At 42.3% G+C, this 20,808-nt stretch overlaps 1 protein-coding gene across 1 annotated transcript in view; it reads left to right on the forward strand.

The window, feature by feature from the left end:
- LOC122559859 (chemokine-like protein TAFA-2) overlaps nt 1–20,808 on the forward strand; it is a 286,549-nt gene that overhangs the window by 21,747 nt on the left and 243,994 nt on the right. The gene's annotated exons all lie outside the window — the stretch shown is intronic.

The raw sequence follows: 20,808 nt of genomic DNA on the forward strand, positions 1-20,808 counted from the left end.
TCCTTAGTTGTGTGGTCCAAAAATGCTTACTATATTGCAAAAGTAGCTGATGAGAGTCTTAGTCGAGAGTCCTGCCTGACCTACTGTGCTCTTCCAGCACCACATTCTTGACTCTAATATCCAGCATCTGCAGCCCTTACTTTTCCCTAGTTGATTTTGCCCTCACTGCGAATCCTCTTCCAAGGATGCTTACCTTGAAGAAGTACTCCTCCTCTCTTCACAAGGATCTCAGTGAGTCCCTCTCTCACTCCACCTCCCAGGACATCTCCTCTGCCCTGAAGATTTTCAGTCACCCCAGCCGCATCCCGCTCCCTCCTATTTATCTCACCACCCTGTTGGCTCACAGTCTCATTCCTGATGAAGGGCTTTTGCCCGAAATGCCAACTCTTCTGCTCCTCACAGCAGCCTGACCTACTGTGCTTTTCCAGCACCACACTCTCAACTCTGATCTCCAGCATCTGCAGTCCTCACCTTCACCTACCTGACAACAGTCTTATACAGCCTCAGCAGTACATCTCTGTTCTTGTATATGTATGCCCTCGTGCTGCAGTGATAGTATCCCTACCCCTGAGCCAGGAAACCCAGTTTTAAGTCCCACTTGTTCCAGAGTTGTGTGATATCATTGCTGCACAGGTTGATTAGAAAATAATTTTATTTTTAGCCCTCTTGAAATGAACACTAACATTGCATGTGCCTTCCTAATTGCCGACTGAACCTGCATGTTAACCTTAGAGAATCCTGAACTTGGACTCGTAAGTCCTTTTGTGCTTTAGATTTCTGAAGCCTTTCCCCATTTGGAAAATAGTCTATGTCTTTATTCTTTCTATCAAAGTGCATAACCTCACACTTTCCCATATTATATTCCATCTGACACTTATTTGCCCACTCTCCTTACCTGCCCACTCTCCTTACCTGTTCAAGTCCTTCTGCAGCCTCCCAGTTTCCTCAACACTACTTGTACCTCCACCTATTTTGTGTCATCTGTAACCTTAACAACAATGCCCTCAATTCCCTCATCCAGATTGCTCATGTAAAACATGAATAGTTGTGATCCCAACACTGATCGCTATGGAACTCCACTAGTCACCAGCTGCCATCAGAAAAACACTCATGTGTCTCAACTCTCTGCCTTCTGCAACTCAGCCAATCCTCAATCCATGCCAGTACTTTGCTTCTAACACTATGGGCTTTTATCTTATTTAGTAGCCTCCTGTGCAGAATCTTGTCAAAGGCCTTTTGGAAATCCAAATAGATCACGTCCACTGGCTCTACTTTGTTTAACTTCACATCTTCAGGAGACCACAACCAGTTAAGTACTTGTGACATGCAGTTGCAGTTAGAAACAAACATGAGAGCTAATTACACATCTCTTGGACTAACAAACACCAAGTGAGATGGATGCCCTGGTAATCTGTTCGAAGGTGAGAATCACTGAAGCAGAAAGTTGCAAAGAATTGCATGGAACTGGGAAGGGCACATGTGCTGTTATGTGTATTTTCAGAGACATAATTTAAACATGAGTTGAATATTCAGAGTCAGCACCAGACCACTGAGAGCAGTGGTTAGAAGCTGTCTATTCAAGTGTGAACATAAAATGTGCCAACACATTGCAAGTGGAATGAATTCCTTATGGCAGCATCTTATAAATAAGCATAAATAGTTACAGAAGCTCCAGGTTAATAGATTAATACAAAAAAAAAACTTACTTGTTTGAAGACTTTTGAATATTAGTTATTGCTCAGTCTGGGTCAAGCGCATAAGGAAGATTGTCAAATGGATGAAATATAGGGAATTATTAGAAAGACTGTTGGTTTATGATAAAGATAGCTTAAAGTTTCATGTTATCGCTATCACCATACTTGAAAACAGATCTTTGCCTTATTGTCTGTGGTTACTTCATCCTGAAGTGTTTACTTGGCAGCTTCTGCCTGTGATGGTTTGTCATCACTTATCAGTCTGAAGGGCAAGAGAAGGAAGCAGGTTCTAAGGCTACCTCAGGTAGGAAAAGGGATCAGAACCACACTGTTGTCGCTATTCAGAACTTTGGAATAGAAATCTAGCGAATTGCGCTAACCATCTACTTTAATGTTTCTTGCGCAGATCATTGAAATACTATCATTTTCTTCTTTTAGTGTTTCCTGCATTTGCAGATTTTGCAAAGTCACATTTAGTCAAATCATACTCCTGTGAAATGTTTTACCGTGTGAAAGGTGATAAAAATGAACAATTGTAGTTGTTTTCAGAGGTTTTCAAAGGTTTATGCCTTTTCTAGATTGTGAGGCCTTATAACATCATAATCTGGAAAACTACTGCTGTAAAATAAACCATGATATTTAGCTCTATTTATGTTAGAAGCTAATGTGCAATGATTGCAGGAGATAATGGTGACACACTGAGGAACAAAACTGACAGATATTGAGATGCTGTTGAATCTCACCTTATAACAGAAAAAAATTGCATGCCTGGATATAATTTCTGCTTTAACTGAATTGCAAGTTTAGGAAAATGAAATCACTGCAGAAGTGACCTCCATTATGAAAGGTTTTGGTTCAGTATCAGACACACTGTTTAAAAAAATGGTCACCATCTAAAAAGACTGAAAAATGTGAGGTGTTACGGGGGGGGAGGAGTGGGAGGCAAATGTGGAAAGTGAGGTTTTTAGCTTGTGGCAGTAAGAGTGGGTGTAGTGAGAGAAGGTCTCTTGAAAAAGATGAACAGAAACCTTTTAATCTAGAGTGTGGAAGTGCAGAAAGGGAACATTATGTGCCTTTTATTCACCTGTAGTTGGCTTTTCCTCTTTGAAAGGATAGTCCTTTGATGCAATTTTGACTAATGGCTGTTCAAAAAGATGAGACAGGCCTTGTACATGTATATCGTTGTGCAATTATTAATAGATTGTATTGACTGAGATGCAGTGTCAGAATGTGATCCTTCATTCTTGCCAGAAATAACCCTTCCATTAACTATCTTTCTTGATGATCCAGAGCATTTAACTTATGCATTCAAGTCAGTTCAGCTGTTCAAGCCATTTTTCAAATGACCCAAGGGGCCAAGCCCCCTGTCTGTGTGACTGGATGTTAATGACCCTCTAACATTATTTGAAGAGCAGCAAGGAAGCTCTCCTTTCGATCTCTGCTGACAGTTTTGACAGTACACTTCCTTTATGTACACTTTGGTACCCAGCCCTGCTCATCCAACCAAATGATTTCCAGTTTGGGACAACAAGTGAGATCGCATGCAATCTTTTTGCCCTGTGCTCACACGGACCATAAGACCATATGATATAAGAATAGAATTAGGCAACTTGACCAACTGAGTATGTTCCGCCATTGAAGGAACAAAGAACAATGAACAGTGCAGTACAGGAGCAGGCCCTTTGGGTCACCAAGCCTGCGCCAACACAAGATGCCTTTCTAAACTGAAAGCCTTTTGCCTCTACACAGTCTGTGTCCCTCTATTCCCTGCCAATTCATGCACCTTTCAATATGCCTCTTAAATGTTGCGATTGTACCTGTTTCCTCCACTTCCTCTGGCAGCACATTCTGGGCACTTAACACCTCTGTATAAAAGACTTGCCTCTCATGTACCTCTTAAACTTTTCTCCTTTTACATCAAACCTAAGTCCTCTCGTAATTGACATTTCTATCACGTAAAAGTGATTCAGATAATCCATGTCTATCACAATTGTGTAAATTTCTATTAGGTCACCCTCAGCCTGTAACATTCCAGTGAAAGCAAACCAATTTTGTCCATCTCTCCTCATAGCTAATGCCCTGCTGGTCAACTGCTTCTGTACTCTCTTCAAAGCTTCCACATGTTTCTAGTAGTGTAGAGGCCAGCACTATATGCAATATTCCATATATGCCTAACTAAAGTTCTATACAGATGTAACATGACTTGCCAATTTTTATACTCTATGCCCTGACCAATGAAAGTAAACATGCTACGTGCCTTCTTGATGACCTTATCCACTGGTGTGACCACCTTATCCATGGCTGATATGTTTCTCAACCCCATTCTCCCGCCTTCACCCTGTTACCCTTGATCCCCTCACTAATCAATAATCTATCTATCTCTGTCTTAATTACACTCAGTGTACTTGGTTTGCACAGCCTTCTACGGCAATGAGTTTCACCACCCTGTGGGTGAGGAAATTCCACCACATCTCAGTTAGAACATAGAACATAGAACATAGAAGAATACAGCGCAGTACAGGCCCTTGGGCCCTCGATGTTGCGCCGATCCAAGCCCACCTAAACTACACTAACCCACTATCCTCCATATACCTATCCAATGCCCTCTTAAATGCCCATAAAGAGGGAGAGTCCACCACTGTTACTGGCAGGGCATTCCATGAACTAACGACTCGCTGAGTGAAGAACCTACCCTACAACTGCATCATGACCTCAGGACTCCGGAACTCAATTCCTCTACCAATAAAAGCCAGTACGCCATATGCCTTCCTCACCGCACTATTTACCTGGGTGGCAACTTTCAGAGATCTGTGTACATGGACACCAAGATCCCTCTGCTCATCCACACGACCAATATTCGACCATTAGCCCAGTACCCCATCTTTTTGTTATTCTTCCCAAAGTGAATCACCTCGCACTTAGCTACATTGAATTCCATCTGCCACCTTTCTGCCCAGCTCTGCAGCTTCTCTATATCCTGCTGTAACCTGCCACATGCTTCCTCACTGTCAACAACTCCTCCGACTTTTGTGTCATCCGCAAACTTGCTCACCCAACCTTCTAACCCCTCTTCCAGGTCATTTATAAAAATGACAAACAGCAATGGTCCCAAAACAGATCCTTGCGGAACACCGCTAGTGACGGCACTCCATGAAGAAACTTTGCCATCAACTACTACCCTCTGTCTTCTTCCATCCAGCCAATTCCTAATCCAAACCTCCAACTCACCCTCAATGCCATATCTCCGTATTTTCTGCAGTAGCCTACCATGGGGGACCTTATCGAACGCCTTACTAAAATCCATATATACCACATCTACCGCTTTCCCCTCATCCACCTCCTTCGTCACCTTTTCAAAGAATTCAATAAGGTTTGTGAGGCACGACCTACACTTCCAGATGTTCATAAATCCTATCCCTTACAATTCTCTCTAAGACTTTGCCCACGACAGAAGTGAGACTCACCGGCCTATAGTTACTAGGGTTATCCCTACTCCCCTTTTTGAACAAGGGAACCACATTTGCTATCCTCCTGTCTTCTGGGACTACTCCTGTAGACAAAGAGGACATAAAAATTAAGGCCAATGGCTCTGCAATCTCCTCCCTTGCTTCCCAGAGAATCCTAGGATAAATGCCATCAGGCCCAGGGGACTTATCTATTTTCACCTTTTCCAGGATTTCCAACACCTCTTCTCTACATACCTCAAAGCCATCCATTCTACTTATTTGTGCCTCAGTATTCTCATCGACAATGCCCTGTTCCTGAGTGAATACTGTAGAAAAGTATTCATTCAGTGTCTCCCCAATCTCTTCCGCCTCCACACGCAACTTCCCCCTACTATCCTTGACTGGACCTATTCCTACCCTAGTCATTCTTTTATTCCTAACATACCTATAGAAAGCCTTAGGGTTTTCCCTAATCCTATCGACTAAGGACCTTTCATGTCCCCTCCTTGCTGCTTTTAGCTCTCTCTTCAGGTCCTTCCTGGCTACCCTATAACTCTCAATCGCCCCAATTGAACCTTCACGTCTCATCTTGAGATAGGCCGCCCTCTTCCATTTAACAAGGGATTCCAATTCCTTATTAAACCACGGCTCCCTCGTAGTTCTAAAGGGCTACCTTTTTACTCTGAGGCTATGCCCTCCAGTCCTAGTTTCTCCTATGAATGGTAACATCTTTTCCACACTGACTCTATCCAGGCCTCTCAGTATTCTCTAAGTTTTAATGAAATTTCCCTCATCCTTCTAAACTCCATCAAGTACAGACCCAGAATCCTGGGTATTGTTTGCTGGTATGTGCAAGGTTTCAGGCCTCTTTTACTCAGCTGTGATGTCATTTGTCACTTGCTTATTCATGGGAACAGATTTAAAAAGTACTTTATGAGACACAGATATTGCCATCAAGGCCATTGTTCTTTATTTGTTTATTGTTCAAATCTGAATTGCCCTTGAACAGAATGCCTTACTAGGCCATTTCAGAGGGTAGTTAAGAGTCTAAACCACAATGCTGTGGATCTGGACTTACATGTAGGCCAGTCCAGGTAAGGACAGCAGTTTTCCTTCCCTAAAGGAAGGATTAGTGAACCCGATGGGTTTTTACCAGAATTAATGATTACAGAAACTAGGTTTATAATTACAGATTTATTGACAGAATTTATTGACAGATGCCTTGTTGGGATCTGATCGCAGGTCCCCAAACAGTAACTGAGACCTCGTGATGTTGCCACTTAACCAACAGTGCCCCAGATGCAATTGCCATCTCTGCATCATAATTGTCAGTGCATTGCAAACAGCGATTAGTTTGTGATGTTTGAGTGACTTGTGCTATATAAAGCAAATTTTAGTTCTGGAGAAATGAAGGGGGATATTTCTACACGCCTTCACTGTCTGTAAAATGTCAGGCAGCTCTGCTTTTTCGACATTCGGTACTGGAAGAGCATAAATTTCCACTGAGTTAATATTGGGGAAACCAACCACTGCAAGCTGCAGTTCCTGATCACGAATGTAACCTTTCTTCACAGTAACTGTCTGAAGCAACATCAGACAACTCTTGAGCTCGATGTTGTATTTGACCCTGAGGTGACCTTTCATCCATATATTTGCACTGTCGCTAAGGCAGTCTACCTCCTCCTGAGCCCTTGGATCACTTGTAGCCGATCCCTTCCTCCATGGCTTTGTAAACTTGGGGCTTGATTACTTCAAAACACTCCTGGCTGGTTTCCTATCTTCCACCCTCTGTACACCTAAGCTCATAGTAAACTCTGCTGCTTGGAACCTTTTGTTCACTTTGTGGGATGTGGGCATCGCTGGCTGGGTCAACATTTATTGTCCGTCCCTAGTTGCCCCTTGAGAAGGTGGTGGTGAATTGCTTTCCTGAACCACTGCAGTCCATCTGCTGTAGGTTGACCCACAATGCCATTAGGGAGGGAAATTGACCCAATGACAATGAAAGAATGGCAATATATTTTCAAGTCAGGAAGACGAGTGGCTTGGAGGGGAACTTGCAGGTGGGTGTTCTCACATTTCTGCTGCCCTTGTCCTTCTCGATGTAAGTAGTCGAAGGTTTGGAAGGTACAATCTAAAGGTCTTTGGTGAATTTCAGCAGTGCATCTTGGAGATAGACACTGCTGCAACTGAGCATCAGTGGTAGAGGCAGTGGATGTGTTTGTGGATGTGATGTGAATCAAACAGGCTGTTTTGCCCTGGATGGTGTCAAGCTTCTTGAGTGTTGTTGAAGCTACACCCATCCAGGCAAGTGGGGAGTATTCCATCACACTCCTGACTTGTGCCTTGCAGGTGATGGACAGGTTTGGGGAGTCAGGAGGTGAATTACTTGCAAGAAGTCTTGAATGCAACACTACTTTAAGACGTTATATAAACCGACATTGTTATCATGGTTGGGTTGAATCTCACACAAAAGTTAGGATCAATACAGTCTTTGGGAGAAAATGAGGACTGCAGATGCTGGAGACCAGAGTCGAGAATGTGGGGCTGGAAAAGCACAGCTGGTCAGGCAGCATCTGAGGAGCAGGAGAACTGACATTTCGCACATAAGCGCTTTATCAGAAATTAGACTTATTCCTGATGAAGGGCTCATGCTCAAAACATCGATTCTGCTGCTCCTCAGATACTACCTAACCAGCTGTGCTTTTCCAGCACCACATCCATGACTCAATAAGTTATTTTCCCACCAAAAGGAATGAAAGAAGCATTGTGATTCATCTACCTCAAAGCATTTCCATGATCAAACCCCATTTTCCCATTTACCATGAAAACTAAGGGAGAACCCTCTGTATCTCAGTCAAGATGGTAAACCTGTTAAGGACACAATTCTCTGAATTTAGACCAGCATGGAAAATATCACATGGGGCTTACTCCCCTGAAAAGGCACAAAGTTTTTATTTTATGATTCATAGAGTGGGGTACGTATGCTTACAGTGAGGTTTGACTGATGTGATTGGTTGTGTCTTTTTCATAATTGCTTATCATATTACACAGCAATGTTTTTTCAAAATATATTTAAAAAAATAACTCGGGACTTGCATTGGGAATGGAGTCTACTAAGCATTGAGAATTGAGATGCAAGTTATGAAAGGCTAATGCTTGGGAATTGTAACAGAGTTTATTAATCTAAGAATCAGTAATGGTAATATAAATTTAGGCCTTAAGTAGCACCATTCAGTCAAGGTAAAAAAAGTCTATTGATAACAGTGGGCTCGTGAGGTTGAGCCATGATCTCAATGAGGGGTGGCAAGACTTAAGGGGCTGAGTTGACTTTGAAGAGGATTTTAAACTTGAAATGAATAAGTTTGAGCTTGATTGCAAGCTTAAAGTCTCAGATGTCATAATCCTGACTGAATCCTTGTCTCTAACCCACTCATTTCTGGATTAAATGAGGCCCCAAAGTAACACCTTGCCTCTGGTCAGCTTGGGGTGGGTCTGGCAACTACCTTGTTTTTATATTCATTCACAGGATGAGGGCATCCCTGGCTAGGTCAGCATTTATTGCCCATCCCTAATTGCCCAGAGGGCAGTTGAGAGTCAACCATATTGCTGTGGGTCTGTCGACCAGACCAGGATGGCAGATTTCCTTCCCTAAAGGACATTATTGAACCAAACTAGGCACAAACCTGATGATTTGTAGAGGTGAATGTCCCTGCAATTGGGAGCTGCCTGGCCCCATGTCTTCCAAGAGCCCTCCCACCCTGACCCCTTTTCCATTCACCACCCAACTCTAGGCCCCCCTACCCTCTGGTCCTGCAGACTTCACTGACTGTCATCTCACCTGACTGGGAGCTAATTCTGTCAATTCAGAGATTTGGTTTACTTTCTCATCTTAAAGATAGCTCCTTTAACAGGGTGGCACTCTCTCAATACTGCGCTAGAGCATCAGCTTTAATGTTTGTGCTCAAGCCCTTAGGAGTAGAACTTTACACCAGAAACTCGCTATTCAGAGGCGAGAATGCTTCCAACGGTAGCAGAGTTGACAAAATTGGGTTAGACTGTGTAGTGCATTTTTGACCAGGGCAGACAAGGTGGGCCGAATGGCCTTTTCCTCTGCCTCTGAATGGAGAACCCTTCAATAGCATCACACTAATATTGTGGAAAACTCCACAGAGGGCAGAGGAGTTCAGGCTCTTCTCTTCCTCAAGTCTTTCAGAGCACCCCAGCTGTGTTGGGAAGGTTACAATGCAGCCCTATGTCGCGTCAAACATGCTCTGCAAAATTTGAAAGGAAACATGTACAAAATGGAACATTTTCCATGTGGTCCAGCTCACTTCAGTGAATAGCTAAGAAGTAAATAAGTAAGTTTTAACTAGCTACTACCCAATCTTATTCTGTCAGTATAAGATAACCTGAGCTTTTTACAAAATCTGCAGCATTTGTGGAGAGAAATTGGAGTTAACATTTTGGGTTGAGAATGGTTCTGAGGAAGGGTTACCCAACCCAAAACGTTACCTCTGTTTTCTCTACATAGATGCTGCCAGACCTGCTGAGCTTTTCCAGTAATTTCTGTTTATGAACTTATTTTCTGTGTTGTTGTTTGTGGAATAAATGTTGATCAGGGCACTGGGGAAAACTCACCAGTTCTTCTTTATAGGACCTTTTTAGGACCTGGGAAGATAGGCAGGGCCTCAGTTTATGTTTCACCTGCAAGATGGCACCTCCAACAAAGCAGCACTCCCTCAGTACTAAACTGGAATGCCAGTCTATATTTTTGCACCAAGTCCTAGAGTGGGACTTGAATCCACAACTTTCTCAACACAGAAGGAAGAGTGCTGCAAAGTGAGTCACAGAGGTAAGCAAACGCTAAGTCAGGGAAAGAGAGTGAGAGACTTGGAGAAGTTATTGGAAGTATGCATAATGGAGTTAGAATTTTCCACCATTTAATTGCAAACATTGAGTTACTTAGAATCATTGGAAAAGTCAAACATTTGCTTGTATAAAGTGAAGACCATATGGCTGTTTCCTGATGTGGACTAATACAGTGGTTTCTAAATGTATGAAAATGCAGCAAGGAAAACCAGGAAAGTTGCCTGACTGCGTTGATGATATAGCAGGTTGTGCAGCACACATAGAACATAGAACATAGAAAAGTACAGCACAGAACAGGCCCTTTGGTCCACGATATTGTGCTGAGATTTAATCCTAATATAAAATATAGTAACTCGTTCGAAAGGAGTGCACTAATGGGTAAACGATTATTGAACCAGCTCCCAACATTTTCAGTGTCTTCAAACTGAAAAATAGAAACATTTTTCACACATTAACTGCACAGCTGTGTTTGAATTTGCATATTCACACATTTGTATGCAAAGCCAGGTTGCTGGGGGGGTGGGTTATGTTGCGGGGTGGTGGCCTCCTCGGTTATCTCATTGAACAGAGGTTGATGAGCTCCCCTGCCAGTCGACTTACTGCAATTTTCCTGTAACTGGTTCATTCCTCCTTGCTGAGGCAGTGCTGGGAGCCAGACAGGGTTGGAGGATTCAGCTGGTGGGTGACTCCCTCCCTGCCCCCCTCCCACGGCTGCTCTCAGTAGCTGGATGAAGACCCACAGAGTCCTTCAACATCTCTCCTGTGGCTAACTGGGCACCCCCTATGGCCACCTGCTGTCTCAGAACGGGTCCAGGTGTTGCAATGGGACACAGTTTCCTCCATCAATAGTTGGAGCACTGTTGGGTCAGACAGTATCCATGGTAAGACTAACTAATTTCCCATTGAATTGCTCAAAGGGGTAAAGCAATTTAGAGTCTACCTTCTCATAGCATCATAGAATCCCCTATGGTGTGAGTTCATACTGACCCTCTGAAGAGCATCCCACCAGACCCACCCCTCCCACTCTATCCCTGTGGCCCTGCATTTCCCATGGCTAATCCACATACCTGGACACTATGGGAAATTTAGCACGGCCAATCCACTTGACCTGCACGTCTTTGGATTGTGGGAGGAAACCAGAGCACCCAGAGGAAACACATGCAAATGTGCAAACTCCACACAGACAGTCGCCTAAGGGTGGAATCAAACCTAGATCACTATGAGGCAGCAGTGCTAACCACTGAGCCAGCCTGCTGCCCCACATTCCTCTAAGGCAATCTCTGAAGTATGTCACATGGGATTCCATGCATCTCCTTTCACTTGTATCTGGCTTCAGTTAGACGTCAGTAGATAACCCATATAAATTTCAGATCACTGAAAGGAGTGAGGTGGTCAAGGCTGGTCAGGAAAGCAGAGATGTTTGTAGGGTTGGGGACAAGAACTGTGAAGGCTGGGATCTCACGTTCTACAGGGTATGGCAGCAGAACAGTATCAGAGGGCAGTGTGAGCTATAGGAGGGGTTTATTAGCAATGGCAATCACCATGTCCTCCACAGCAGGAGTGTAGAGGTGCAGGGTGGCCATCATTGCTGGACGTTATAAGAGAGGCTATTGCCTAGTGGTATTATCACTAGACTATTAATTGAGAAACCCAGGTAATATCCCAGGAACCATGGTGGAATTTCAATTCAATAAAAATTTAGGATTAAGCTTCTAATAATAACCTTGAAACCACTGCCAATTGTCAGGAAAACCTCATCTAATTCAGTAATGTCCTTTAGGGAAGGAAATCTTCCATCTTTACCTGGTTTGATCTACTTGCGACTCCAGACCCACAGCAATGTGGTTGATTCTCAACTACCCTCTGGGCAATTAGGGATGGGCAATAAATAATGGCCTTGCCAATGACGTCCAAATTCCATGAATTAATATATTAAGAAAATCAATACTGGTGCTCAAGGGGCAAGGAAGGCAATCAGAGGTGAACTTCAATGTGGTGGGCTCCCATGTGGGGGGATGGGTAGAAAGAGGCTGTCGGGGTAGTGCGAGGTGAAAGCGGTCTTTGAGGCTGTTGGGTTGGTTATTTTGTGACCAGGTAAAAACAAGGACTGCAGATGCTGGAAACCAGGTTCCAGATTAGAGTGGTGCTGGAAAAGCACAGCCGTTCAGGCAGCATCCGAGGAGCAGGAAAATCGACGTTTGTGACCAGGCGGGATTCAGAGTTGATGGCATTCATCATGATCTGTATTCTCTGCCATCACATGCCACTGACGTGAAATACAGCTGGAAAACAGCTGTGACAAAACCCAAGGTGAGGGGAAAATCAGTGTCAGTTTGATGGGATCCACCTCTGCTGGATGCTAACATTTTGAAAGGACAAATATATGCAACTGGGGTTTGCAAACTGCAACTACATTTAATTCGCAATAATTTCATTATCCATTTGCAATGCATGCAAAGTTAACGTGCTCAGAGATCAAATGCTAGTTAAAGGCGATTTGCACCAAGATGAGTGACACTGGACCTGAAATATTAACACTGTTTCTCTCTCCATAGTTACTACCAAATCTGCTGAGTTTCTCCAGCACTTTCTGTTTTTATTTCAGATTTTCAGCATTGACAGTGTTTTGCGTTTATCTAAGTTTGGATTACCCTGAGTCTACAATGTGTGTGTGTCGCCAAAGTGCATAGGGACAGTCAAGTCTAGAGGTAACAAAAGTTAACCCATGGAGGGTTTCAGCAGCAGGGTTGTTAATTTTATTCCACCCACTTATCATAAAGTTTGGAAACAAGAACTCCCTATGGAACTCCCAAATTGTCATTCGACACTTTGCTGTGATTGAGTCTTGGACAATAAGGCGCAACACTGTACAACGAGCAGTGTATACTGTATGCTGTACTTACTCACTGTGACAAGGATCATATAGCTACTCGCTTCCAATTTTTCAAGTGAAATGTTTGTCTAAATGGCCCTTTATTAATAATTGCATAGCTAACAATACCTCTGAAATTGTATTGCATTGAAACAGCTCATTGATGTCCCCACCTCACCCTGGTTATATTTTCAGTTGTTTTGACTTTGCTGTAATTTAAGTAACCAATTAACACATTAAAATATGATGTTTAACTTGGCAAATATTGTAGGACTCATTTGATTATAGGATTGAAGACATTCTCATTTCTTTTCCAAAATTCTCTCCCACGCGGATATGCCCACAAACAGGGACCTTACAATGTTAAAGAAATTACAGTCTATCGATCATCAAAGCGCTTAGTGCCAACATTCAGATTTCAGAGCAATGCAATGGGCTATGAGAAGACTGTTCTTCCTTGAAGATACATGAAATGAGTTTTGGGTGCAAAAACAGGCATTTGCAAAGAGAATATATTTAAAACTTGTTCAATGCAGTTGGGAAATTCGGTTCAAAACCTGACTGATTCATCATCTGTCCATTTATTTCAGAGTGTTTATACAAAACTGTCTTTCTCTCGATATGTCATTAATTGCACCTACATGAATACTTGCTTCTGTGTTTATTTACCTATTTATTGACCAATTTGCACTGGCATCCATTTGTATGTTTATATTTCCATCTTCTTCATTTCTCACTCCATATTCATGCCTTTTTCTAGTTGCAAACTTAATTTTATCTGTGTGCAAAGCTTCATATGCCTGGTTGTTAAAATCTCTGATCTCTATATCTGTCTATCATTACCAACATCTTTATGTGATAGGTTGCTTTACTTTTCCATTGCCAATCTGTCAGCCAAAACAAAACAACATGTATATCCCTGAGCAGCTTTGGAATTATCCAGTGCAGTGCAACCCCAATTGTCTGAACATTGATTATCCAAATTTCAGATTATCTGAATTTCAGATTATCCGAATAAGATCTCAAGGTCCCGATGCATGGGTAAACTGTGTTATCCGAACATTCAATTATCCAAACATTCGATTATCCGAACAAAATACTCCTCACCCATGTCATTTGGATAATTGAGGTTGCCCTGTAATCATTGAAATATAATAAAGTATCTGCATTGATATCTGCATGTACCTATTTGTGTGTCTTTGTGTCTGCCTTCTCTTCTATCCCGCTCTATATGTTCTCACCTTACTGTCTCAGCATCGCAGAGTTATTTGAAACCTCAAGGCATGGTATTCCTTGACATTTCACTGGTCCGGCCCAGTCCCATGCTCAGAATTACAAGCCAGGGCTAACAGAGCGGATCAGTGAATTTTTGTTGGGGTGGCAGAAGAGATAAAACCATGAGGGACAATGGCCAATTACAAGAGGAGGTTCATTTGAAAAATAGATGGGACCCCACCTCATTTTTCTTTTTCATTAGTCATCTTGTTCATTGAAATTGGAACTGTAGGACTCCAGAAGCAACTGAAGTGGAAAGTGCAATACTACGCGGCATAGAGTCATTGTGTCATAGAGTCATACAACATCGAAACAGACCCTTCAGTCCAAAGGCCCATGCTGATCAGGTTTCCCAAACTACTGTAAACTGATTCCGCTTGCCTGTATTTGGCCCATATCCCTCCTGACCTTTCCTATTCACATACATATCCAAATGCCTTTTAAATGTTGTAAGTGTACCTGCATCCACCACTTTCTCTGGCAGTTCAGTCCATACATAAACCACCCTTTGCATAATAAAGTTGCCCCTCATGTCCTTTCTCCTCTCACCTTAAAAGTATGCCCCCTAGTTTTGAATTCCCCACCCTAGGGAAAAGACCCAAACCATTCATCTTATCTATGCCCATCACAATTTCATAAAGCTCTATAAGGTCACTCCTCAAATTCCTACGCTCCAATGAAAAAAGCAGCAGCATATTTTTATAATTCAAACCCTCCGTTCCCCCAACATCCTTGAAAATCTTTTCTGAACCTTCTCCAATTTAATAATATCCTTCAGGGTGACTGGAACTGCACACAGCAATCCAAAAGAGGAGAAATTGAGGATTGCAGATGCTGGAGATCAGAATTAAAGAGTGTGGGGCTGGTAAAGCACAGCAGGTCAGGCAGCATCCAAGGAGCAGGAGAGTCATCGTTTCGAGTATAAGCCCGAACCAAAGGTGGAACAAAATCAAAGACCCAAAGAGGACTTATCAACATCCTATACAACTTCAACACGATGTCCCGATCCTAGTCTGAAAGTTCTGAGCAATGAAGGCCAATGCGTTAAGCACCTTCTTAACAACTCTATCTCCCTGTGATGCAAATCTCAAAGGATTATGTAGCTGAACTCTTAGGTCTTTCTGTTCTACAAGACTGCCCAGGGCCATACCATTAACTTCCTAAGTCTTGCTTGTTTTACCAAAATGCAATACCTCGCATTTATCCAAATGAAACTCCATCTGCCACTCCCCAGCCCATTGACCCAATTGATCAAGATCCCTTTGTAATCTTAGACAACCTTCTTCACTGTCCTCTATACCACCAAATCTGGTGTCAGCTGCAAACCTACTAACCATGCCTCCTATATCCTCATCCAAATTATTTATATAAATGACAAACAAAATAGACTCAGGATCAAACCGCATGGAACACCACTGGTCACAGGCCTCCAGTCTGAAAACAATCCTCCACTACCACCTTCTGTTCTCCTACTGTCAAGCCAATTTTGTTGGCTTGCTGTCCCTGAATCATGGAGAACTAATGAGAAACTGCCTTTTGACAGAGCATTACATCTCTATACAAATTTTTCTCACCTTATGTTCAATTTACTTTATGAAGGTATTTCTTGCATTACAACAGCACCTGCATTTTAAGAATAGTTCTCTGCAAGTGCAAGGAAATGGCCTGTGGTTGTGAAAGGTGCTGTATAAATGCGAGTCTCATTTTCTTTTTTCTAAGCCAGTAATTTCTCTCAACATATCTACCACAGCTAATATAGACAAAGACATTCAACCTGATAAAACAACCTTTCATGATCCACAAATGCTTATGTGGTGACTTATGCAGCACAATCTTGTAGATTTTGTCAGGTTTATATTCACAGTTTCACACTGGCTAATATAGATATACAATTTAGCATTATAAGTATTTTTTTTGGTACATATAATATGCACCACATCTAATGGTTTCTCTTATATTTTGTAGTGTTATCAAGTCATTTCATATCAGGATGTCTAAAACCTTAGTGAGTTTATGAGATTAAAATAAAATCCCAGGCTGGTAATAACTAGCAACAATTTCAAGTAACCATTTTAAGCTTTTTATTTCAAAAGAGTGATTGGAGTCAAATTGTGAGATTATCTTCAATGCATAGACTGGAGTGTATTAAGACTCACCACTATCTTTGCAAATGCAAGAAAATGCCAGGCCTGCTGGCGATGAAAATAGATTCTTAGGTCCTGATTGGTGTTCTTGGTTTGGCAGTGTAGAGAAGGGACATTCTCTCTGCCAACTGCACATGCCTGATGCCTCATCCCTAAGTCTGTTCTTCGAAAAAGTGGAGATAAAATAGGAGGCAATAGGATTTCTTGGTTTTGGGGATTTGGGCCATTCCTCACCATCCTGGCAAAATTCCAAGTATTGGTGGTCTGTGTCAATAGTTTGATAAGATTGAAGAACAATCTTTTAAGTTATGTGAAACGTACAGAGATATGGAGAAAGAGCTGGGAATGGGGTGAATTGGATCATTTTGCTAAAGAACTGTCACATGTACAATCAGTTAAATGGCTACTTCTTTTCTTTATCAATTTATGTTTGATCAGCAATTGCTGAGTCACAAATGGAGTGTAAATGATACAAAACAGCCCATTTTTCTTTATTCCACCAGTGTTGCCTTGCTACCATTAGGTTGGAGAATATAACAGGATTCTGTATTATAAAAAGGATTTTAGCCTCTGACCATTGTCTCTCAACAGATTGGAACAATAGTCTCTCCAATTCCAGGTGATAACCCTTAACTAAAACATATGAGTTTTTCAAATGTAAAAAAAAGTCACATTTATAGAGGATATTCAAGGAGAGAATGAATGGAGCAGGATGATATTTAAGCATTGCTGAGAGAAACAAAAAGAGATATATTTTGCTGAAACAGTATGCTAGTTGCTGCAATCATTATTTCCGAACAGGTTAAAACGTCAAGCCTACTAAGTATATAACCTAAAGCTGTTAATTTAAAAGGTGTAACACAAGCGACACATTTTTAAGCACTAACTTGCCTCTTTGCTCTGATATTTGCGATGCTTAAGTAAAATGACTAGATGTGGAATTTTTTCCTTGAGATTAGATTATGAGTAGTATATCACTTGAATTAATTCTGTCTCCATCAATCTGCATGTTAGGTAGTTAGCTACTCTGCAGTATGACCTGACAATTGTGCTGCAGCAATCTGGTCAGTAATAGTTCCCATGTTGAAGTAATCTAGTCACAGACAGTTCATGTGTTGCAGTAATCTGACCAGTGACAGTTTGTGTTACAGTAATCGTTTCACTGACAGTTCCAGTGCTGCGGTAATCTGGTGATTAATGGTTCTAGAACTGCAGTGATCTGGTCAGTGACATTTCCTGTGTTGCAGTAATCTAGTCAGTGACAGTCCCAATTCTGCAGTAATCTGGTCAGTTGCAATTCCTATGTTGTAGTAATCTGGTCAGTTGCATTTTCTGTGCTTGAGTAACCTGGTCGCTGACAATTCCTGTGCTTCTGTAGGTGGCAGGAGTAAACAATAGATGAAGATGGAGGCCAGAGAGTGAGAAAAACACAGTTGGGCAGACAAAGGGTTGGGTAAAGGTCAGACTGGGAGAATCAATAGCTGCTTATGGGGACATCTAGGGGATTTCCTGTCTACAGATGCTGCCAGACCTGCTGCGCTTTTGCAGCAATATCTGTTTTTGTTTCTGATTTGCATCATCTGCAGCTTTTTTTTTGCTGTAATCTGATTACGGGTAGTTCCTGTGTTGTGCTAATCTGGTCAGTAACAGTTCCTGTGCTGCTGCAGTAATCTACTTGCTGCCAGATCCTGATGTGCTTTACAAAGAACAGTGCAGCACAGGAATAGGTCCTTTGGCCTACCAAGCCTACATTGATACGTGATGCCTAGTCAGTATCTTTCTATTCTGTGCCTATCCACAGATCTGTCAAAATGTCTTTTAAATGTTGCTATTCTTCCACCTCCACCATCTCCTCTAGCAGTGCATTCCAGGCACTTACCATCCTCTGGGGTAAAAAAAAAACCCTGCCTCTCACATCTCCTTTACACCTACCCCCTTTTATCTTAAATTTATGTCCCCTAGAAATGGACATTTCTACTCTGGGGAAAAGACTCAGACTATCCGTTCTATCCATGCCTCTCATAATTCTCATAAGGTTGTCCCTTATCTTTCGATGTTCAGGTGAAAACAAACTAAGTTTGTCCAATATCTCCTCATAGCTAATACCCTCCAAACCAGGCAACATCTTGGTAAATTGTTTCCATATCCTCCACATCCTTCTGGTAGTGTGGTGACCAGAACTGTGCACAGTATTCAAAATGTGACCTAACTAAAGTTCTATACAGCTGTAACATGACTTGCCAATGTCTATACTCTATGCCCTGAACAATGAAGGCAAGCATGCCATGTGCCTCTTTACAATCTTCTCCACTTGTGTTGCCCGTTTCAGGGAATGTTGGGCTGGAATGCCTTGATGGTCTGCATGCTAATGTTACTAAGTGTTCTGTCCTTTACTGTATACTTCCCTCTTGCATTAGATCATCCAAAATGCATCACCTCACATTTGTCCGGTTTAAACTCTATCTGCCATTTCTCTGCTCAAGTCCCCAGCCTATCTGCATCCTGCTGCATCCTCTGGCAATCCTTCTCAGGATCCACAGCTCCCCCAATCTTTGTGTAGCCTGCAAATGTACTAATCAGGTCCTTTGGCCTACCAAGCCTACATTGATACGTGATGCCTAGTCAGTATCTTTCTATTCTGTGCCTATCCACAGATCTGTCAAAATGTCTTTTAAATGTTGCTATTCTTCCACCTCCACCATCTCCTCTAGCAGTGCATTCCAGGCACTTACCATCCTCTGGGGTAAAAAAAAAACCCTGCCTCTCACATCTCCTTTACACCTACCCCCTTTTATCTTAAATTTATGTCCCCTAGAAATGGACATTTCTACTCTGGGGAAAAGACTCAGACTATCCGTTCTATCCATGCCTCTCATAATTCTCATAAGGTTGTCCCTTATCTTTCGATGTTCAGGTGAAAACAAACTAAGTTTGTCCAATATCTCCTCATAGCTAATACCCTCCAAACCAGGCAACATCTTGGTAAATTGTTTCCATATCCTCCACATCCTTCTGGTAGTGTGGTGACCAGAACTGTGCACAGTATTCAAAATGTGACCTAACTAAAGTTCTATACAGCTGTAACATGACTTGCCAATGTCTATACTCTATGCCCTGAACAATGAAGGCAAGCATGCCATGTGCCTCTTTACAATCTTCTCCACTTGTGTTGCCCGTTCTATTCTGTGCCTATCCACAGATCTGTCAAAATGTCTTTGAAATGTTGCTATTCTTCCACCTCCACCATCTCCTCTAGCATTCTCCTCCAAATCAATTAAATACATTACAAACAATAGGGATCCCAGTACTTATCCCTGCAGGTCACCCTGCAGGTCACAGATCTCCAGTCAGAAAAACATCTTCCCTGCACTTCTTTCTGTCTTCTATGGCTAAGCCAGTTGTGTGTTCATCTTACCAGCACACCCTGGATCCTATGCAGCGTTACCTTTTGCATTAGCCTGCCATGGCGGACCTTGCCAAAGGCCTTGCTAAAGCCCATATAGACAACATCTACTGTCTTGCCTTCATCTGTAACCTGATCACTGACAATATTATAATAATGTGACCAGTGACAGTTTCTGTCCTCCAGTAATGTTGTCAGTAATAGGTACTGAACTGCAGTAATCTGGTTTCTGTTCAGTTCCTGTGTTGCAGTAATCTGGTCACTGATAGTTTATGTATTGGAGTAACCTTGTCATTGACAATTCCCATATTGCGGTAATCTGGTCAGTAACAGTTCCTGTGTTGCTGTAATCTGGAGGTGACATTTCCTGTATTTGAGTCATCTGGCTACTGACAGTTCCTGTGTTGGAATGTTCTGGAAACTGATGGTACTTGTATTGCAGTAATCTTGTCACTGACATCTTTTGAATTGCAGTAATCTTGTCACTGACAGTTCCCATGTTGTAGTAATCTGGTCACTGACACATCCTGTGCTTCAGCAATCTGGCAGTGACATTTCCTGTATGCTGGGCACTGGCAGTGATGGTTCTCATGCTGCAGTAATCTGGTCACAGAGAATTCCTGTTCTGCAGTAATCTAGCCTGTAACAGTTCCCACACTGTGATAATCTGGTCTGTAATGGTTCCAGAACTGCAGTGATCTGGTCAGTGGCATTTCCTGTGTTGTTTAAAAATTCAGTCACAGATTGAGGGTATCGCTGGCTAGGCCACCATTCATTGCCCATCCCAAATTGCCAAGAGGGCAGTTTGGAGTCAACCGTATTGTTGTGGATCTGGTGTCACATGTAGTCCAGATCAGGTAAGGATGGCAGATTTCCTTCACTGACAATGCCTGTGCTGCAGTAATCTGCTCAGTAACAATTTCCATGTTGCAGTGATTTAGTCACTGGCAGATCCTGTTTTGCAGTAATCTGCTCAGTAACAGTTTCTGTGTTGCAGTGATCCAGTCACTGACAGATCCTGTGTTTCAGTAATCTAGTTACTGACTGTTCCCATTCTACAGTAAACGGTCAGTAATTATTCAAGAACTGCAATGATCTGGTCACT

This window comes from Chiloscyllium plagiosum, chromosome 19, assembly GCF_004010195.1.
Source record: "Chiloscyllium plagiosum isolate BGI_BamShark_2017 chromosome 19, ASM401019v2, whole genome shotgun sequence".
Lineage (NCBI taxonomy): Eukaryota > Metazoa > Chordata > Chondrichthyes > Orectolobiformes > Hemiscylliidae > Chiloscyllium > Chiloscyllium plagiosum.